At 38.5% G+C, this 18,359-nt stretch overlaps 1 long non-coding RNA gene across 3 annotated transcripts in view; it reads right to left on the bottom strand.

Annotated features, from left to right (window-relative positions):
- The window catches only part of LOC105493016 (uncharacterized), a 129,800-nt gene that overhangs the window by 72,252 nt on the left and 39,189 nt on the right, over positions 1-18,359 (bottom strand). For all 3 annotated transcript variants that reach the window (XR_011610907.1, XR_011610906.1, XR_011610905.1), the window contains exons 2-3: positions 2,504-2,563; positions 1,999-2,072 (exon numbers count right to left, since the gene is read on the bottom strand). This is a non-coding gene — a long non-coding RNA (uncharacterized lncRNA). The remainder of the gene's footprint in view (positions 1-1,998; positions 2,073-2,503; positions 2,564-18,359) is intronic.

An 18,359-nucleotide genomic window follows, 5' to 3' on the forward strand; every position in this document is an offset into this window, starting at 1 on the left:
AACCTTTTGTTTATATTTAAGACACATATCATGCTCTAACCTGATCAGGGTGCACTTGTTTGCCAGCTTTATTGCAAGCCTAACACTATCCTTTGGACATTATAGGTGTTCAATAAACATTTGGAGAATGACAATTGAGGCAGTAATCACTTCCATTTGTAGACCAGTAAGCAATGAGAATAAGTACTTTTACCTCTAAAATTGTAATGCAATTGAATGAGAAAATACAAATTGATCTATAATAACTCAATTACATAGACCTTTGGGGATAAAGTTTGTTGCATGTGCTTCTATTACCAATGCAAATAAATAATTACACCTCTTTAAAACCATACTTAGGTTAAGTCAGGCAAAACAGCAATTCAGTCTCACCAACTGATCCGCTAGCATTAGCTACAAAACTGCCCTTTGAATCAAATGTTCTTAAGACAGCTGAGGATCAGGGAGCTATGAAAACAACCTTGTAAATTTTCAGCCTTGCTTGTGCACGAAGAAAACTCTCTATATAAATAACTCCCACAGATAAAATTCAAACTCTGCAAGCCTTGGGGAAAAGTCAGGGGATTATCTAAATTGACTTCCTGGGTGCAAATCTGGCGGAGATAGGAGATTTGAGATCAGCCCCACTGGTTGGGAATTTCCCTAAGCTATTTCATGTGAGTCCTGATTAGGTCTTGGGATGCCCCACTGAGGGCGGCTGCAATTTATTGTGCTCTAGACACCAATAGTGGCTAATAGAGGAACAGGGAATCTGGGCATAGGTAGCAGTGTGGGAAGGGTGGGAAGGAACTTTACCAAGATGTAACTAAATGTAATTAAATAGCTGACTATCCACTCTTAAAGCATTTTACCCTAGTTGTAAGCTAAAAGTTAGCCTGCAACATTTTCAGTGGATGCAGAATAACAGCCTCTTCTTGCACTGGCATCACCCTGTGAGAATTGGGATCCGTGGAACCAGGTGACGGGAACACGCAGTGGGTTGTATTGCAGGAGAAGAACACTGAGTTTAGGGAACGTGAATCTTTTCTAATTGGTCACTAAGCTTTCCTGGTCTTTGCTCTGGAGTGAGACACTCTCTCCACTTTCCAGGGTGTTTACTATACAAATGAACTAGAAGAGATCATTTGCAACAAAGTCCATGTCTCTGTTCACAAGAAAGGCAGAAATGTGAGACTCATGGAGAAATCTCTCCCAACACATGGCTCTTATCTTCTAAATGGCAAAGATAAATATGTTGAATGAATCAAGGGATAAATGTGTGAAGTTAGATAGTAATTAGGGATATGAAAAAAATCATAGTTTGGGCCTGAAGATTGATAAGGAAAGCTGTTTTCAATAGGTTTGTCAGGGAAGACTTTTAGGATCAGGTAACAGTTGAGCAGAGATCTGAATAAACTGAGAAATACAGACATGTAAATATTTGCCCAAAGAACGTTATAGGCTTAAAGGCCTATATGTTAAGGCCAAATGCAGGAGAAGAATGTTTGATGTACAGTAAGAAACCCAGTGTGGATTGAGCAAAAGGGTGAGTAGGAGGTAATGAGGTTGGAGAGTGGGTTAGGAACCAGATCATGCCCTATGCCCAGACTGGCCCTATTATGCCAAGAGAAGAATCTTCATTAGATTCTAAGTTTGATGGGTTGCATTTTATAAGTAAATAAATGAGCCTGGGCAGCTGACCCAGGATCTCAAGCTGGGCTAAAGTCGCTAAACAATGAGAGGCCCCAGGTTCTCCAAGAGAAGCGCACAACCGGGACACAGTGAAGTAACACAACTGCTTTGTCATTCACCACTCTTTCTCTAGTTCTAGCTCTCCCACACCCGGTCTCTTCCCCAGCGTCCATCTATCCATTTTTCTCTACTATCTTCTAGTTCATTCTCTTTACACATTTCTTGTCTTGATAGCTCCTTACTGCAATTCCCATTTCTCAAGTCTCCCGTCTTACTGCCCTTCCACCCCATCGTCAGCATATGAAAGCCTCTTCTCTCTCTCCTTACCTTTGCATCTCCCCGTAACGATGGTCTCCCTCATTCTCTGAAGCCCCATGGTTGGTGCATCTCTCATCAAGGAGCTGTGGGAAAAGAGAAGAGGCTTCCCTCCTTCACATGTTCAGGTGGGGGTTAAATACCTTTCACTTTTCAGGCTGAGGTCAGAGCATGGTACCCCATGGATATTGGGGGAAGGGAAGAATGAAGCCACACCGTGGTAGAAAGGACCTATTGTCCCCAGTCCCTTGGCAAGAGCCGTGCCAGCACTTGCAAACAGTGTCTGGCACATGGTAGGTGCTTTGCAAACGTTTGTGAATATAATGAATGTGCTATTATAATTATCATAGTTGTCTTGGAGTATATGGGGTGAACATTTACATCTTAATTAGGCAGTATCTCAAAGCTGTTTTTTTTTATTTTTTATGGGCTCAAGGATAAAAGTTATTTGCTTCATTTTGTTTTTTACAGGTAATGATTACCATAGCAGCACAGAAGCCAGTTTCTGTGTTCTTACCACCAAACCGTGGAACTTGTGACAGACAAGATATAAACAGCATCATCTCAGGTGACATTTCTAGACAAAAACAACAACGTAATGCATTGGGAGATCCAAAACGAATGGCAAGTCAGTTTACATCTCTAAAAGTTGGCTGCAGTAAATTCTCATTTTTTCTGACTTTCATTATAATTTTAAACACGTCCTCACCCCCCATGCCTTTCTTCCCACTATGTCATCACCTGCCGTTAACCTGTCACTGGGACTGGCAGGCTGAGGTCAGTTTTGCTCCTTTATCGAACAACCCTCAAGGTCCTTCTAGGTGCAAAGAATTGGGCTAGGTTCTGGCACTCAGACCTGCTGCTCACCTGCAGAGAGCCAAAGGGTAGTGGAGGAACAAACTTGTGCAGATAAGCACGGTCCAGGGTTGCAGGCCTGCGATGGGGATCCTCATGGGGTGCAACGAATGCCCAGAGGATGGGGGATCAGTTGTCCATAAAGGTGAAGAGTAGAGTTGGGAAAAGAGCCAGAAAGGGCTTTATGGAGTGTGTGACACTTTAGTGAGCTGCATTCTGAAGGAGAGGTGTTTCCTAGGTGGAAAGGTGCAAAAGCAGAAATAGACAAGACTTAGCTTCCTCAGGTAATTACAAGCAATTCAGTATGGCAGCAGTGGAGGATGCTGGGCACTGCTGGGCACTGCTGGCAGTGAGGAGATGGGCCCAGAAAGAGATGAGGTTGTAGAATTAATCAGTTGGGAAGTTGGGAAGCACTTCTGCAGATGTTCATGGAGGAATTGTGTAATGCTACTGTCCTGGAAGAGCTTACCAAGTGCAATGCTTGTCTTTCTTATTTGGTTACACTAAACTTTAAAAGAAGGAATTAACATCTCCATTGGAGGAATGTACAGGTATTACATATGTAGATATGTACATATGTGCACAGAAGCCCACCCATGGCTGCACCCCAAACATTATAGGAAGACAGTAGTTGTTATTTCTTCAGAACATAGTTTCCCCAAAAAAAGATTTTACATTTTTTAATAAAGTTTGCTGAAGATTTTTTTATTACAAAAGTTAACACACTTTTTTTAATTATAGAAAGGTAGAAAAAGAAAGTTAAACCAAAATAGAACAGAGAGAAATAAACATATTTATATTTCCCAAAGGAAGTTATTAATATTTTGATAATTTCCTTGTAGTCTTTTGTCCTATGCACAAGTTTAATTTGTTTGTTAACCAAAGTGTTAAGTCTGAATAGACTATACAGAAGGAAATAGTTCAATGGGATTTTACTTCAAATAGATATAGACAGTCATAAAGGTCATTCAGCAATATTTATTAATTTTCTATTATGTGTCAGACACAGTGCTAAGTGTTGCGATAAAGCAATAAACACAATAGGCATAGTGACTACCCATGCAAATTACCGTAGCAATGGGAAGGACAGGAAATAAAAGAGGTGTCATGGGGACAGGCAAAGGCTGGTAAAACTTTTGGCTCCCTTAGCAGATACTCCCCAATACCACTCTGCCCTTTCCCTTCATAGTTATGAAGTCACTGAGTGCTGGCATTGGAAAGGCCTTTGAGCTCTCGTAGTCCAAATAATAGTATTTCTTGGTCGGGACATCTTTAAGCCTGGCTTTTTCTTCCCCAATTCCTGAAGCATTATTGGCTTCATTAAGCTACCCTTCCTCTGGTAGCCAGTGCCCCCCCCGCTACCTGCCCCCTGCCACCATGGCAACCCAAAGAACAGGAAACCGGAGGTGGCCCTGCCAGAGCTGTCAATCCCAGCAGGCATCTTCCTTCCTGCCACAGGGGTGATAAGACACAAGGCCAAGGGGAGGGAGCCCCTCTGGGCTGAACACTCCATGTGTTGTCCTTTGTCTTAGAAAAACCTTCACTCTTCCTCCCCTACCAAAGTAGCCAGTCACCACCAGCATGGAAAACAAATAAATAAGCTAAGCAAGGTCACAGTTATTTCTGCTGTTGTGAGATCCAGCGTCACATGTAAACAGAGTTGGTGGTTTCTAATCCCCCACTGCCCAACACAAATCATATTTCCCTCCTCAGGCAGCACATCTCAAAATGTAGCTTTAGAAAGCCATATCTTTGAGTCAAGGGACTATAGTTTCTATATATCTCCTGCCTAAATGAACTAAATATTCACTACATAAACCACTCTCACACCATGATTAGTAATTGATCACATCATGGTAATGTACTCACACCAGATTCCACTGCAGCCTGTTAAGCATCATTATGACACACTGGCAGGTCAGTGTTGGATAATGCAGGGATAGGCCCGTGTTAAGGACCAGGTAGCCTTGGTTGTGTTATCACAATGGGGCCTGAGAAGCCTGAGACAGCAAGAGAGCCAGGAAGTCTAAAGGGTTTGAGGAGAAACGATCCAAAAGGAAACTTTCCTTACTTCATCTATTTCACACCATACACATTCTGACACATCAAGGGTATTCTCACAGTAACTGGCAATTCTACGAACTTTAGAATCCATTCAGGCAATCACATGTCTCTGTCAGCTGTACTAAATGTCTTTGAAGCTGGGAAATTCCTTTGACTCTGGTTAAATATTACACAAAACATGCTTGCTTTGAATGGGCAAACCACAAACTGTACAATAAAGTGTGGGAGAAAGAAAGTTGGACTTGGAGCCACGAGATATGAGTTTGAGTCCTTTCTAGTGGTCTGACCTTGAGTAATTACTGCTCTCTAGATTTTAATATCATTCATAATTGTGCTCTACTGTAATCTCCTATATAAAATATTTCCTGGCCTCTCTTTTCTACCAGGCCCTAGGCTGAATTAATTTTATATATATATGTATGTGTATATATATGTATGTATATATATGTATATAACAGATATATATGTTTTATTTACATGTTTAAAGTACACATTTATATATTTAAAATACATTAAATATATACTTTATAATAAAAACATATACATTTACATATATTTAAAAATTTATAAATATATACATTTTATAATATAAAACTTATGTGTATAAGTAAAATGTATTTTAATATAAATTTTTAAAAATATATAAGCATATTGTATATTTTTTTTCATCTCCCTCACTCAACTGTGATTGCTGCAAGATTCATGGCTTTGATTCCATGGTATTACTCTGACTGAACCACAATACAAAAGTCATAATAAGCGCTTCTTAGGGGCTCTTAGGAGGCTCAAAGGTGATAGTACTTAAGCAAGTATTTCATAAACTATAGGGCTCCGTGTGATTGTAAGGTGTGGTCATTATTTGCATAGCAATATTATTTCTCAGTGTAGCACATTTCATAAAAATCCAGGAACTAAAGGGAAGAAAACAAGAAGCAGTCAACAGTGATTAACTCTAGGGGTGGGACTGGGAGGTAATAGGGAAGGTGAAGAAGAGGGGAGGGGAGGGAAGGGGAGACGAGGACAAGAGATGTCATATTCTTAATTTGTATTAATTTTCAATATTAGAAATGTGGATAATTTTTATATTGATATGTCTTGGTATTTTTTCAAATTGGAAAAATAAATGCACACAATTCTAGGAAGCTACTGCAGTATTTACCTGGCATGGGGTCCATGGACATCTGTCAAATGTTAACTGAAACCAAAGTCTCACTGTACTATTTATTACATTATTATTGACAAGAATAACAATACCTTTCTAGCTTTTATATTGCACTTTAAGCCTTCTGAGATGATGTTTATTATTTGCTCTATTCTTGCAACAATCCTGATGTTATTAGGGGAATTATCATTAACTCTATTTAATGAAAAGAAAAAGTAAGACCACAGAAACTTCATAAGTTGCCCAAGATTCCAAACACAGTGGACAAGTCAAAACTAGAATTCAAGAGACCTGGTTAGAGCCATCTGCAGTGGGTGAAACTTTTGGAGCCCTAAGGATATGTGCAATAGTCTCCAAAGACATTTTCTGTGCCCTCTGTCCTTGGCAGAGACCCGGGATCCTAGAAAAGCTGTTACCTACAGACAGATGGCTTCTGATATCTTATTTACTGCCACCCATTGTATCAGTCACTGAGTTTCAATGCATTGCTGAAAAAACATTGACAACCTACTGGCTTGAATCTGGACCCTGCTACTAAATGAGCTGCATGACTTTGAATAGTCACTTAACCTTTCTGAAAAGTCAGTATCCTTCCTTATTAAGTGGGAATGACACCACATGGCAGGCTCAGGGATGTTGTGAGCATCTAAGGAGATAATGTATGTGAAACTGCACTGTAAACTGTAAGACATTTTGTAAATGTCAGATATCTTATTTGCTTACATGCTTCTGGAGGCTACTGTGCAAAGGCACAGATTTCCACAGCCACCAAGGAAAGGAAATCTAGGAGGAAAAAGATAAAATCACTCTTAAAAGGAGGAAAGAACTATTCCTACTATATGAGCCTCCTTAACTTGCAATGATAGAACCCCAGTGTTCTGTAATGTCTATTTACTTTTTCCTTGCTGTTCTCTTCTCTGCATATTATTCCAGCTGTGACAGTCACTCCATCAGTGAAATTATCAGAGCAAATAAATTTCACTCTCTGGGTCCTTTGACTGAAGTTCCACAATAGGATAAAAAGTATTGTAAATGCCTCTATCCTCAGTTACTGAAAGGGAAGCATCAAAATATTCACCCTTCCTATTAAGTTTGATAACATTTCTTTTTATTAATGAATATAGGGACCTACAATCTGTCATCACAGTGTTGACTGAAAGTGTGGATTAGCTAGAACATGGAATCCCGCTATGTATTTGATGGTGCTTCAAAATCTTTCTGATAATGGCTATTAAAAAAGTCAAAAAAATAACAAATGCTGGTGAGGTTGCAGAGAAAAAGGAACGCTAATACACTTTTGGTGGGAATGTAAATTAGTTCAACCATTGTGGAAAACAGTGTCTTTCATCAAAGACCTACAAACAGAACTACCATTTCACCCAGCAATCCAATGCCCATCAATGGTAGACTGGATAAAGAAAATGTGGTACATATACCCTATGGAATACTATTCAGCCATAAAAAAGAATGAGATTATGTTCTCTCCATAGGATGGATGGAGCTGGAGGTCATTATCCTTAGCAAACTAATACAGGAACAGAAAACCAAACATCACATGTTCTCATAAGTCAGAGCTAAATGATGAGAACACATGGACACATAGAGGGGAATAACACACACTGGGGTCTATTGGAGGAAGGAGGGTGGGAGAAGGGAGAGGATCTGGAAAAATAACCAATGGGTACTATGCTTAATGCCTGGGTGACGAAATAACCTATACAATAAATATGCATGACACAAGTTTATCTATGTAACAAACCTGCACATGTACTCCTGAGCTTAAAATAAAAGTTAAATTTAAAAAAAAACACCAAAATATATTTGATAGCCCATGCTGCATTTATACTATAGATCTGTAAGTAAAAGAAGAGGGAGAAAATGTTTTATGGAAGGATATAATCCAGTGGTCAATGTAGGGAATATGACCAAAGGAAGAATCTATCAAAAAAAAAAAAAAATGACAGACTGCAGAGAGTAACCAAACTAAACCCAGGACTGAAGCAGGAATGACTGGAGTAGGTGTGTGTTTAAGTCATTATACTCCTACAGAATGAAATTCACACCCTGAACACTGCTTCTTTCTCTTATAACTTGTAATAGCTTGTCTGTAGATAGAAAGTTTGGTTTCTCCCAATCTGATCCTTATTCTTCCTGCTTCCTTGCCTCTTTGTATTGCCTAAGACCTTCAGTACAATGATGATTAGAAATAATAATGGGCATCTCTGCCATATCTCTGACTTTAAAAGAATAGATTCCAAGGCTGTTAGTATTCACTGTACACATTTATTAGATTCTCTTAATCTAAGAAACTTCTTTTAGTTTGTTAAGCATTGTTTCAAACCACAAGGAATGTTGAATTTTTATCAAATGCATCCTCTGCATCTATTGAGTTGCTTATCTGACTTTCTTCTTGAATCTGTTAATGTGGTGAGTTACTTTATAGATTTCCTAATGTTAATATATCCCTGCGTTTCTAAAATAAACCCTCCTTCACCATGATGAACTTTTTAAAAATAATAAATGGACAGGTTCAGTTTCCTTATATTTTATGAAATTTGCATTTATGTTTATAAATGAAGAGTTTGTCCTTAGGTCTCTTTTCTTCTACTATTCTTGTCTTGTTTGGCTGTCGAAGTTAGAATAGCTTTATGAATTGACTTGGGGAGTTTTTGCTTGCTTCCTTTCCTCTGGAAAAAATGCTTATAAGATGAAAGTATGTGTTAAATTCTCTATTGATAGGTAAAGTGTTCTAAGCATGTCTAGTTAATCAAGCTTATAAACATGAATATGCAAATATGTATATCTTCACCAGTTTTTATTAGCTTCATCTATCAGTTTTTGATGGGAGGTAAAAAAAAAAGTCTCCCATTATGATTTTCTATTTGTCAGTTTCTGTTTGTAGTATGTAATGATTATTATATTTTCCTGATGAACCTTTTTTGTTGTTGTTGTTTGTTTTTGTTTTTGTTTTTCCTCATTTTTTTTTAGACAGAGTTTCACTCTTGTCGCCCAGGCTGGAGTACAGTGGCATGATCTTAGCTCACTGCAACCTCTGCCTCCTGGGTTCAAGCGATTCTCCTGTCTCAGCCTCCTGAGTAGCTGGGATTACAGGTGCCTGCCACCACGCCTGACTAATGTTTTGTATTTTTAGTAGAGATGGGGTTTTGCTATGTTGGGCAGGCTGGTCTCAAACTCCTGACCTCAGGTGATCTGCCCGCCCCTGCCTCCCAAAGTGCTGGGATTATAGGCATGAACCACCAAGCCTGGTCCTGAACTGTTTTAATCATTAAGAAATAACCCTTTTCACAGCTATTGTGCCTTAAAAACTAGATTTGTCTGATATTAATATTGCAATAACAGCTTTCTGTTTTCCTACTGTACCTTTTTAAAACATTTTTACTTTAAAATGTTCTCTGCTCTTATTTTTAAGGTACTTGAATAACAGATTCATTTTCTTTCTTTCCTTTTCTTCATCTACTCTGTTGAACATATGTGTTTTATTTCTATTCTTTAACATGGATACCTAACAAAGTCCAATTCTAATAAAGATCTCTTATTGACCAATAGAGGAAACTTGGTATGCTTTAAATCCAATCCCATTCCATTTTCATGTTATTTAACATTAGTTTCACCTTGTTTTCAAGCTTCTCAAAACAGCCTTTTTTGTTGTGTATACAATCAGCAGTTACTTTTAGCAGTTTTTTCAGTGAAAATCTGTGATTTATAAACTCAATCTTCCTTTACAGAAAAATGATTGTATTTCATCATACCTTTCAATGACACTTCAGCTGAACATTTTGCAAATATTCCATTTCATTCTGGCTTCTATTGTTGCTAAAGTATGCTATTAGTCTTAGCAGTTATTTTTGTGGGTAATCTGTCTTTTTTCTTGGAACCTGTACAATTTATTTTTTCTGATCTTTGTTATCCTGCATTTTCACTATGAAATTAATTCTGATTGGGATTACTTGCATAATTTTAATATGATGACTTACATCTTTCTGTAGTTCTGAAAAATTCTAAGCCAGTATCTTTTTGAATATTGTGTCTTCTCATTTTTTCTAACAGATATATATTAGATCTTCTTATTCTAACTTTCATATATTTTAATCTCTTTATAAAACACCCCATTTCTGTCACTCTTTCCTGCATTATAGACATTTTATTCAGCTCTACCTTCTACTAAACTTTCTTCAGCTACATGTGCTTTAGTTTAACTCATCATTTGCTATTTTAATTGAACTATATATTTTTTCATTTCTAGAAATGCCATTTCTCTTTTTTCTTTTCTTATACTATTTTTGTTCTTGTCTTCTGATTTCTTTGCCTTTTTTAATGTTCTAACATGAATATTTTAAACATACTCATTTTCTTATTTTTTTTTACTGAAGTGGTCATTTTCTTTTTCACATTGTTGTTGGTTTTCCTCAGAATTTTCTTGTGTTGTCTCTTGTAACTTTTAAAAGTTCATCTTTACTGCAGGTGGGTTTCATTGGGAATTCTGTTGCACTGATTGATGGAAGTGCACTTACACAGTATTTTCATATTTGCCTCTGCCAGGGCCTCAGCATTTGACCAAAGCTAGTCCAGTTTTATGCTGCTTTCTAAATCTGGGGTTCCTACACCTCGTGGGTGGGGTATATTTAGACTCTACACACAATCATTATGTAATTTCAAGATTCTGAATTCTTACGTGTGTTATGGATAGCTAGTTCCTTGGTTCATTAATAGGTGGAGGTGTTTTAAAATCATTTTTCCACAGATAGAATCTGCTTTCAAGAATTGCAACAATATGTAAGAGACTCCATTATAGTTACTCATCTCAAATGGCTTTAGATCTCATAACCTGTCCTCTGTGGGCATGAAAAACCCAATATTCATACATTAAAATATATATCAAGGACCTGTTGTCCCATGAGCCACTGTGGCTTTAGGCTATCACCATTTTTGACTTTGAGAATTTCTTTATTTCTACTACCTATGGAGTTCCTTTTTTGTCGAGCTTAGCAGCATATGTAACTTTTGTTGGCATAGTTGATCCACATTTTCTGTGTTTGGAGCATGAGGAAGTTCTTTTGATTGGATTTCCATTTTCAGGATATATGCATTTTCAAGATGTATCAACTTTGCAGTAGGGACTAGAGAATGCTTTGGAAAGGCATTGCATTTATGATATTATTTGCACTTCTGATATCCACAACCAGACGTTGATTTTAAAGCACATGACTAAACTTGTCAGATTTAGCAAGTAGAAATACAAGACACTCGGTCATATTAGGGTTTCAGATAAGCAATGAATAAGCATGGTCCACGCAGTATTTGGCACATCCTTATACTAAAACATCATTCATTGTTTATCTGAAATTCAAATTTAACTAAGCATCCTGCATTTTATCTGGCAACCCTACATGTATCCACCTCTTCCAATTTGAACAATAATGGCCATTTGTGAAGAATCTCCCACATGTGTTCCATTTTTACAAGTGTCCTATTTTAAACAAGAAAGCTAAGCTCAGCTATATTTTTATATAGAATCTCTATTCAAGGCACAGGCATATTTTTAATCAAATGGCTCGATCTGGCAATTGAAGTCCAAACATTATTTTTGTTTGATCTGCCCTTCTTTTGGATTTAATCAGCCATGTTTAAATAGACATTGGTAGAGTATAAGATTTTCAGACATTTGTTTAAGTCAGCTGATTTTAAAAGCAAGTGATGGAGCTCTCAGCACATGTTCAGTTGGCAAGCTGGTCTTCCAGAGAAAGACATTTTCTTGTCTATATTTTTCTGTTTGCTCTGTTGCCTGTAATGGTTACCTTAAATCACAGCTGTGTTACTCACTGGCTAGAGAGCCCTGGACAAACATTTTCTCTCTCAAGGGTTTGCTTCCCATCAGAAACCTACGGGTAATCATTTCCACCCACTTCAGGAACTGTTGTACTGTGAAGGAGTATAGGGAAGTAGAACAACACTGTACATACAATAAGTGGTTCTACATGACCACAGTTGAAACAACAAAGGTTTCCAAAACACAAAAAGCAGAACTGGGACATGTGCCACCAGATGAGGTGAATAGAATCTGTGCCCTCTTGAAGGATCCTGAAGTGGTCGTCCTTCGTGTGGAAATGGGGCTTCTTTGTCATGCCGTTCATTAAGGTCTCCACCCAACAAATGCTTCCCCCATTTATCCCCCATCCCACGCCTTCTCCCCTAAGGAGAACTCTTCATTTCCTGCCTTCTCTTGTGCCTGTACCTTGTCACTGGCAAGTGCTTCTTCCTTTAAGCCCAAGGACAGAGGGATGCTGTTGTATTCACATAAACAAGGAAAACAGGAGCTTCCCTAGAGACTTTTCCATTTGTAGTGCATGTGTCATCAAGGCCTCTTGGGAGTCATTACCCATTACCAGGAACAAATTAAATCTCTAGAAAGTGAGAGCAAAGTAAGAGGAAACCATGTACTACTTGCTTTTCTCTCCTTGATTCTCTTACTCTCAGGAACCAGAAAATATCAATACTAAACGTAATTATAAAATTGAATACAGTTCAGTTGAGAAACCATGGTCCCAAGAGAAAAGCAGCAGAGCTGTAGAAGGGAGAAAAAAGGAAGAAGGAAAAAAGGTTTCTCTATGAAATTCCCTATTTTAGAAACTTGAATTCATTTGCATGAGAATTACCTCGCCTTATGTAGCAGATTTATCTTGAAAAGTTGTGCATAATGAAATGCTTAGAAAACTGACTTGTATCTCACTGACAACCATTGAAATTGAAGCACTGCAGGTTCATCGTTTCTGTCTTCATTTGCAGTAGTTCCTGACACTTTGCATTTGTGCACTATAGTATTTAAAGTGAATCCCAATAAAATCAAGATTCCTTTTATAGTGAGATTACTCATCACTTCTGCCTTCCAACCTCCCAACATTTTCCACCCCCAGAGGTAGTTGTGCAAAGTGGGATAAGGGAACCTGGGATAAATTACTTAGGAATTGTGTGCCTCCAAGTCCCCTATGCATAGGAGAGTAACAGTGCCTACCTGTAGATTAGGTCCTTCTGCATATCTTCCCACAGCATGCCATAATTCCCTTTTCATCATACCCATCACTTTTGCAATGAGCACATTAGCATCTAAATTCACTATGATCTATAAACTTGAGATTTGGGGCTGTGTCTCTCTCTTTCATCACTGTATCTCTTACAACTACCACAATGCCTGCCAAGTAGTACTTAGTAATTAAGTGTATCTATTATTTGGATTATTGTCTAGCCCAGAGATGACAAGTACAATTGATTCTCATTATTCATGGTGGTTGTGTTCTGTAAAGTTACTGCAGGCAATGAATTAGCAAATACTGACCCATTGTTCCTAGAAGAAATACAAGGTTAAGTTCCTGTGAGCATCTGGTCATAACATTTTTGTCAAGCAGTGAATACATAAGCTTGTTTTATGTGTGTTTCTCTTTAAAGACACCTTATTTAATATGTAGTATTGATTCATTAACACTGAACTTATGGCCACTCCTTATTTCTCAAATAATGTCCTTCACCCTTCTACTTTAGCCCTCAGTACAAATTTGGGCTTTTGCATTACTAATGCAAACTCTCCCTTACTAATCTTCCCATCATTTATTTATTAAATTCCTCTGCTTCCTTCGAGGCCCACACAACTCTCATGTTTTCTTAGATGACTCCTCAGATTCACAGAGACAGAAATAATTCTTTCTCTCATAAAATATGGTTTTTAGCAGTCATCACAGAGTTGTATCAAATTTGTTTGGATGAGTAATTCATTCCAATCAGCTTATAAAATCTTGAAGACAGAAATGAGGCATTTTTCATCTCTGAATCCGCAATAGCTTCAGCGTGGGTCTTTACATATATGCAATCCACAGTTGCTTTCAGAAAGTGAATTCAATTGATTTTCTCTTTGTCACTTCAGGGCAGAAAGTAGGCAATATAAAGCAGAGATCTTCAAAACTGCAACCCACTTGACTATACAACCAGCTTATCGCCTCTCTACAGAGCCAAGAATTCCAGGAAGCCTGGCCTTCTGACTTTGCCCCACCTCTGCCCAGAGGCCTCCCCACTCTCAGGACAGGAATAGAATTGTTGATATGTTCTGTAAACCAAGACCTGCCCTTGTAATGTATAAAATCAAATATGAAGTCCTTTCCTTATTGAAAGGAAATTCCTGCTAAACTAGATCTCCCAGCTGCATATAATCCTTTCACTTTCAAGAGAATAAGCTCAGAGAATCAATGTTGGCCATTTGAAGCCTCTTTCCTCAAGCTTTCACTTGATGGGTGACAGCATGGCACCCCTGAGGCTTTTTGGTTAAGGAGCTCAGCCTTCTGACCAAAGTGCTCCTGCCCTCCAGGATGCACCTGCCTGCTGGAGAGAAGAGAACTTTCCCTGGAAGGCTTGAGCCAGAGTCCCTCTGGGGAGCTAACATGAATGTGATGGAACAGCAACAAAATGCCTCTAGATCCAATCTGTATTGCTTTGACCTATTGTAGGTATTTGAAATATTTGCATTCCTAGTCTGTTTTTTTCCTCACTTGGCAAAATGATGGGGAAGTGGAGTGAGTGGAGGAAATGGTGAAGGTGAATAGGAGCCAGATTAGAGGGAGATTCTTCAAAGTGGTTGAATATATCACACAGAGATGCCTCTGTGTTAGTAAGAAATTATCTCCAAACACTTCATGTAAATACATGTAAGTGATGAAACTCTCAGATAAAGCAATCAAACCTTCCTGTGTGGCTTGTGGAATTAGTCTTACTGCTTTCTACATAGGTTGCCCAAGCAACACTGTAGAGAAAGATGTCAGCCTATAATTATGTGGTACTGGGAAGGACGGGTATCCTCTCTTCAGAGCAAAAGAAATCTAAATAATTATTTCAAAATTCCTTAGCCCATTGCCTAACAAGCTCTACTTTTCCTTAATCCATTGCCTAACAAGCTCTACTTTTCCTAGACCCACTCATTCATCAGTTCTTGTGAATGGAAAAGTAAATTTTATTTCAAGGGACTGAATTCCAAGGAACTACATTCCCAGAACCATCAGAATTCAGAGCTAAAAGGGACTTGAGTCAAAATGTTAGTCTAGTTTAAAAGTTAAACCTTTGTAAATGTAGAAGCTGCGTCTCAGAAAAGACAAGTGTGAGTTACCCAAAGGCACACAGGCAAGGCTATTAGAACTCAGATATCCCAACATCCAAACCTGATGTTCTCCATGACACCACCGCTGCACCAGGCTTGTGTGCTGGGTATGCTGTTGGCTCAGCACTCCTCTTTGCATGCTCCCTGCTTCCCGCCTTATGCTGTCTCTGTGTGCCAGAGGCTGGAAGCCTGAAATCTACATTTCTCAGAATCCCAGCCCGAGTTACATTTCAACAATGTAAAGCAACCGCAAGAACTGGAGAACAGAGAAAAAAATAGAAACTATTAAGTTTTCTGCAGCAGCAACAGGCAGTTGTATGCCTTGTGTGGGCTTGCATACACTGTAGATGTGACACTGTCCAGAAGCTTTCAGGTATCCTTCTGCCACCAATCATACCCCCTTGGTGTTGTAGTAGCTAAGAATGTTAGTGAAAGCTTCCTAAAGTTCCTTAAACTTCCTGATTTCTAGAATGTCAGTGGTAGTATTCCTTGACCTTTGATCCCTCAGCTCCAGTCTATAACTCCTTATATTACATCTCTTCCTGGTTAAAATATCCAGAATGGTTTCCCAGTCCTGACACTACCATAACTGATACCACTTCCTTCCACAGAATTGTTTTTACATTATAAATTTTACATGTGGCTTTCAAAGGTAATAAACAGAGTGCAGAAAATGTCGGAAGTAATGGTGAATAGATGGTGACAGCTTGTTGAGATGGTAACACTAGAGTTGTTAAATATTTGTGTGCCATGGACCCCTTTGGCAGTCTGGAAAATCTACAGACCCCTTCTCAAAATAACATTTTTAAATGCATAAAATAAAATATAATTTATTACAAAGAATAGCAATTATATTTAAATACAGCTCTCAAAATACTATAAATCAAATTTCCATAGGAATATATATATATTCTTATATTAACTCAAGAAATTAGATTGGACTGCACAGCATATCTAATGGCTAATTTCAAAGGAGTGTGAAGAAAGCACGAAATTTTGATATAACTCTTCAGCAACTGTAATAAGTTCCAGTGATGACAAAGTCATCATTAGACTTGATTTGTTGCCTACATTCATAAGTGAAAGAAATTATAAATCTGAGTTAGAAGTTAGCAAAAATAATGGTGTAGGTTTTTTTCCATCCAAGTTTGTGAACCCAAGGTTAAGAACTCTTTATCTAGATGTGTGGGAAATCCATTCTTATTCTCTAATGTACTTGAACGAAATCTGGAGGCTGGGGTAGGCTTCAGAACCTCAGATACCAAAGTACAGACATGCTTGTAATTCATAGGCTGTAATGTGTATATGAAATATTCTTGGGGGAAAAAGACTACTCAGATACAGCAAATGCAATTTCTACAATTTCTCCAAAGTAGGGACAGGTTGAAATACTGAGCAAAAAGCTATTTTTCAATGCCAATGTTGTTTGAGGTAAGTTAGACTTGAAAGAGATGGCACCTCTTTACTGAAAGGCTGAAGAGGCATGCCTCTTAATGCATCTCCCCCTCCCAAAGAGGGAAAAAATGAACTCCCATCTTCATTGTCTAGAGGACTCATTGTTAAGATCTTTTTAAAAAGTTGGAAGAAGAAGGGAAACATTATAAAATTATTCCTTATGCTTATTTTTGAAAGGGATTACCATGTTTGATGTAAACATCAAATCTGACCTCCTCTCAACCCTAGAAAAGTGTGACTACTGTGGGGACCCTTAAAAGTAATGAAGAAAAACTTCAATTTCTCTCACGTGGTCTGAACAATACGCTAGAAATCTGAGTTCCTTGAACAACAGAAAATTGCTTGAATATTTAAGCATGCATTTGTTCTTAGGAAACAAAATGTTCAGCTCTAGTGGTTTCCACAGCAACTGCCTGGGCTAAAAATACAAAATTTGCCATAAGAAGAAAAAGTATGTACCAAGCAGGAACGGGAAGAGAAAATGGGAAATCTCCCAAAGGAAGATCATTGGCAGGAATCAGCCTGCAAAGACGAGGAAGGAGATGTGCCTCGTGGAAAGCCTTTTCCTGTGGGACAATGTGAGCTGGTAGAAACCTACAACCTCCCCACCCCAGTGCATTTCTTCTCCTCTCTCCTACTTCCCTACACTTCCTCCTTCTCACACTCCTGGAAAAAAATTACATCCATACTGAGTACATCCCTCTGAGGATCATTCTGGTCAACAATACAGATACACCTGGGGCGGGGTACAGTCCCTGCCACAGCATCATCAAAGCTCTCTCTTATTGCTTCTGCCACTGGTTGGGCCTGGCTGACAGTTTCTCCTCCTAATAGGTAACTGTGGTTTACCCTCCTGCCCCAGGCAAGATGGCTTCCTCACTGTCTCACACACATACCCTGGATGTTCCTGCCTCTAAGCTTTGGCTCATGTTTTCCCTTGGAAATATGTGCCTTCACCCTTCAGTATATTTAGTTCTTTATCTATGTCTGACTAGCTGTAAAGGATGCCTTCTTCCTGCAGCTTCCTGAAGCTAGTCTTGCCCTCACTGGTCTCTCTTTTCTCTTAAACGAATTTCAAACAGAGCTGGTACTATAGATTAGTGTGTGTGTGAATTTATTTAGTCTAGATTTCAGGCTCCTGGGAGCAAGGATCTTGCAATAAACTACAACTTTATTCCCTATGGTGCCCAGCACAGTGCCCAAAGCACACTTGTTGACAAAATCTACTCCACCACTGTAGGAGAAGAAGGGCAAGGCTGAATTAGAGGGAACATTGGAATGCACTTGCGATCACAATTTCTTGATTAAATATATGCCAGGGATTGCTCTACATGTCTCCCTCTGCACAGTAACTCTGAGTCAATGACAAAAGCTCTTCAAGCCTACACAAACGTTACTGCCACCCTTCTGCTTTTGTCTAAGGTGTGACATAGGAAGAAAGCTGATTTAATAATAACATTATATTACAGTCTACACTGTAGTAGAAAGATTAAAGATCTGGAAGCAGAAGGGCAAGTTTTATTTTCCAGTCCCACCCTGTCTTCCCATAGACAATAAGTAATAGAAATGAACAAATGCCTGGATAACTATTTCCTCCTTTCTACAAAAGGGTTATAATGCTATCCTCTTCATACAGTTACTCTGAGGATCAAATTACATGAGAGGTGATATGTTAAAGAGCTT

This window comes from Macaca nemestrina, chromosome 1 (genome assembly GCF_043159975.1).
Source record: "Macaca nemestrina isolate mMacNem1 chromosome 1, mMacNem.hap1, whole genome shotgun sequence".
Lineage (NCBI taxonomy): Eukaryota > Metazoa > Chordata > Mammalia > Primates > Cercopithecidae > Macaca > Macaca nemestrina.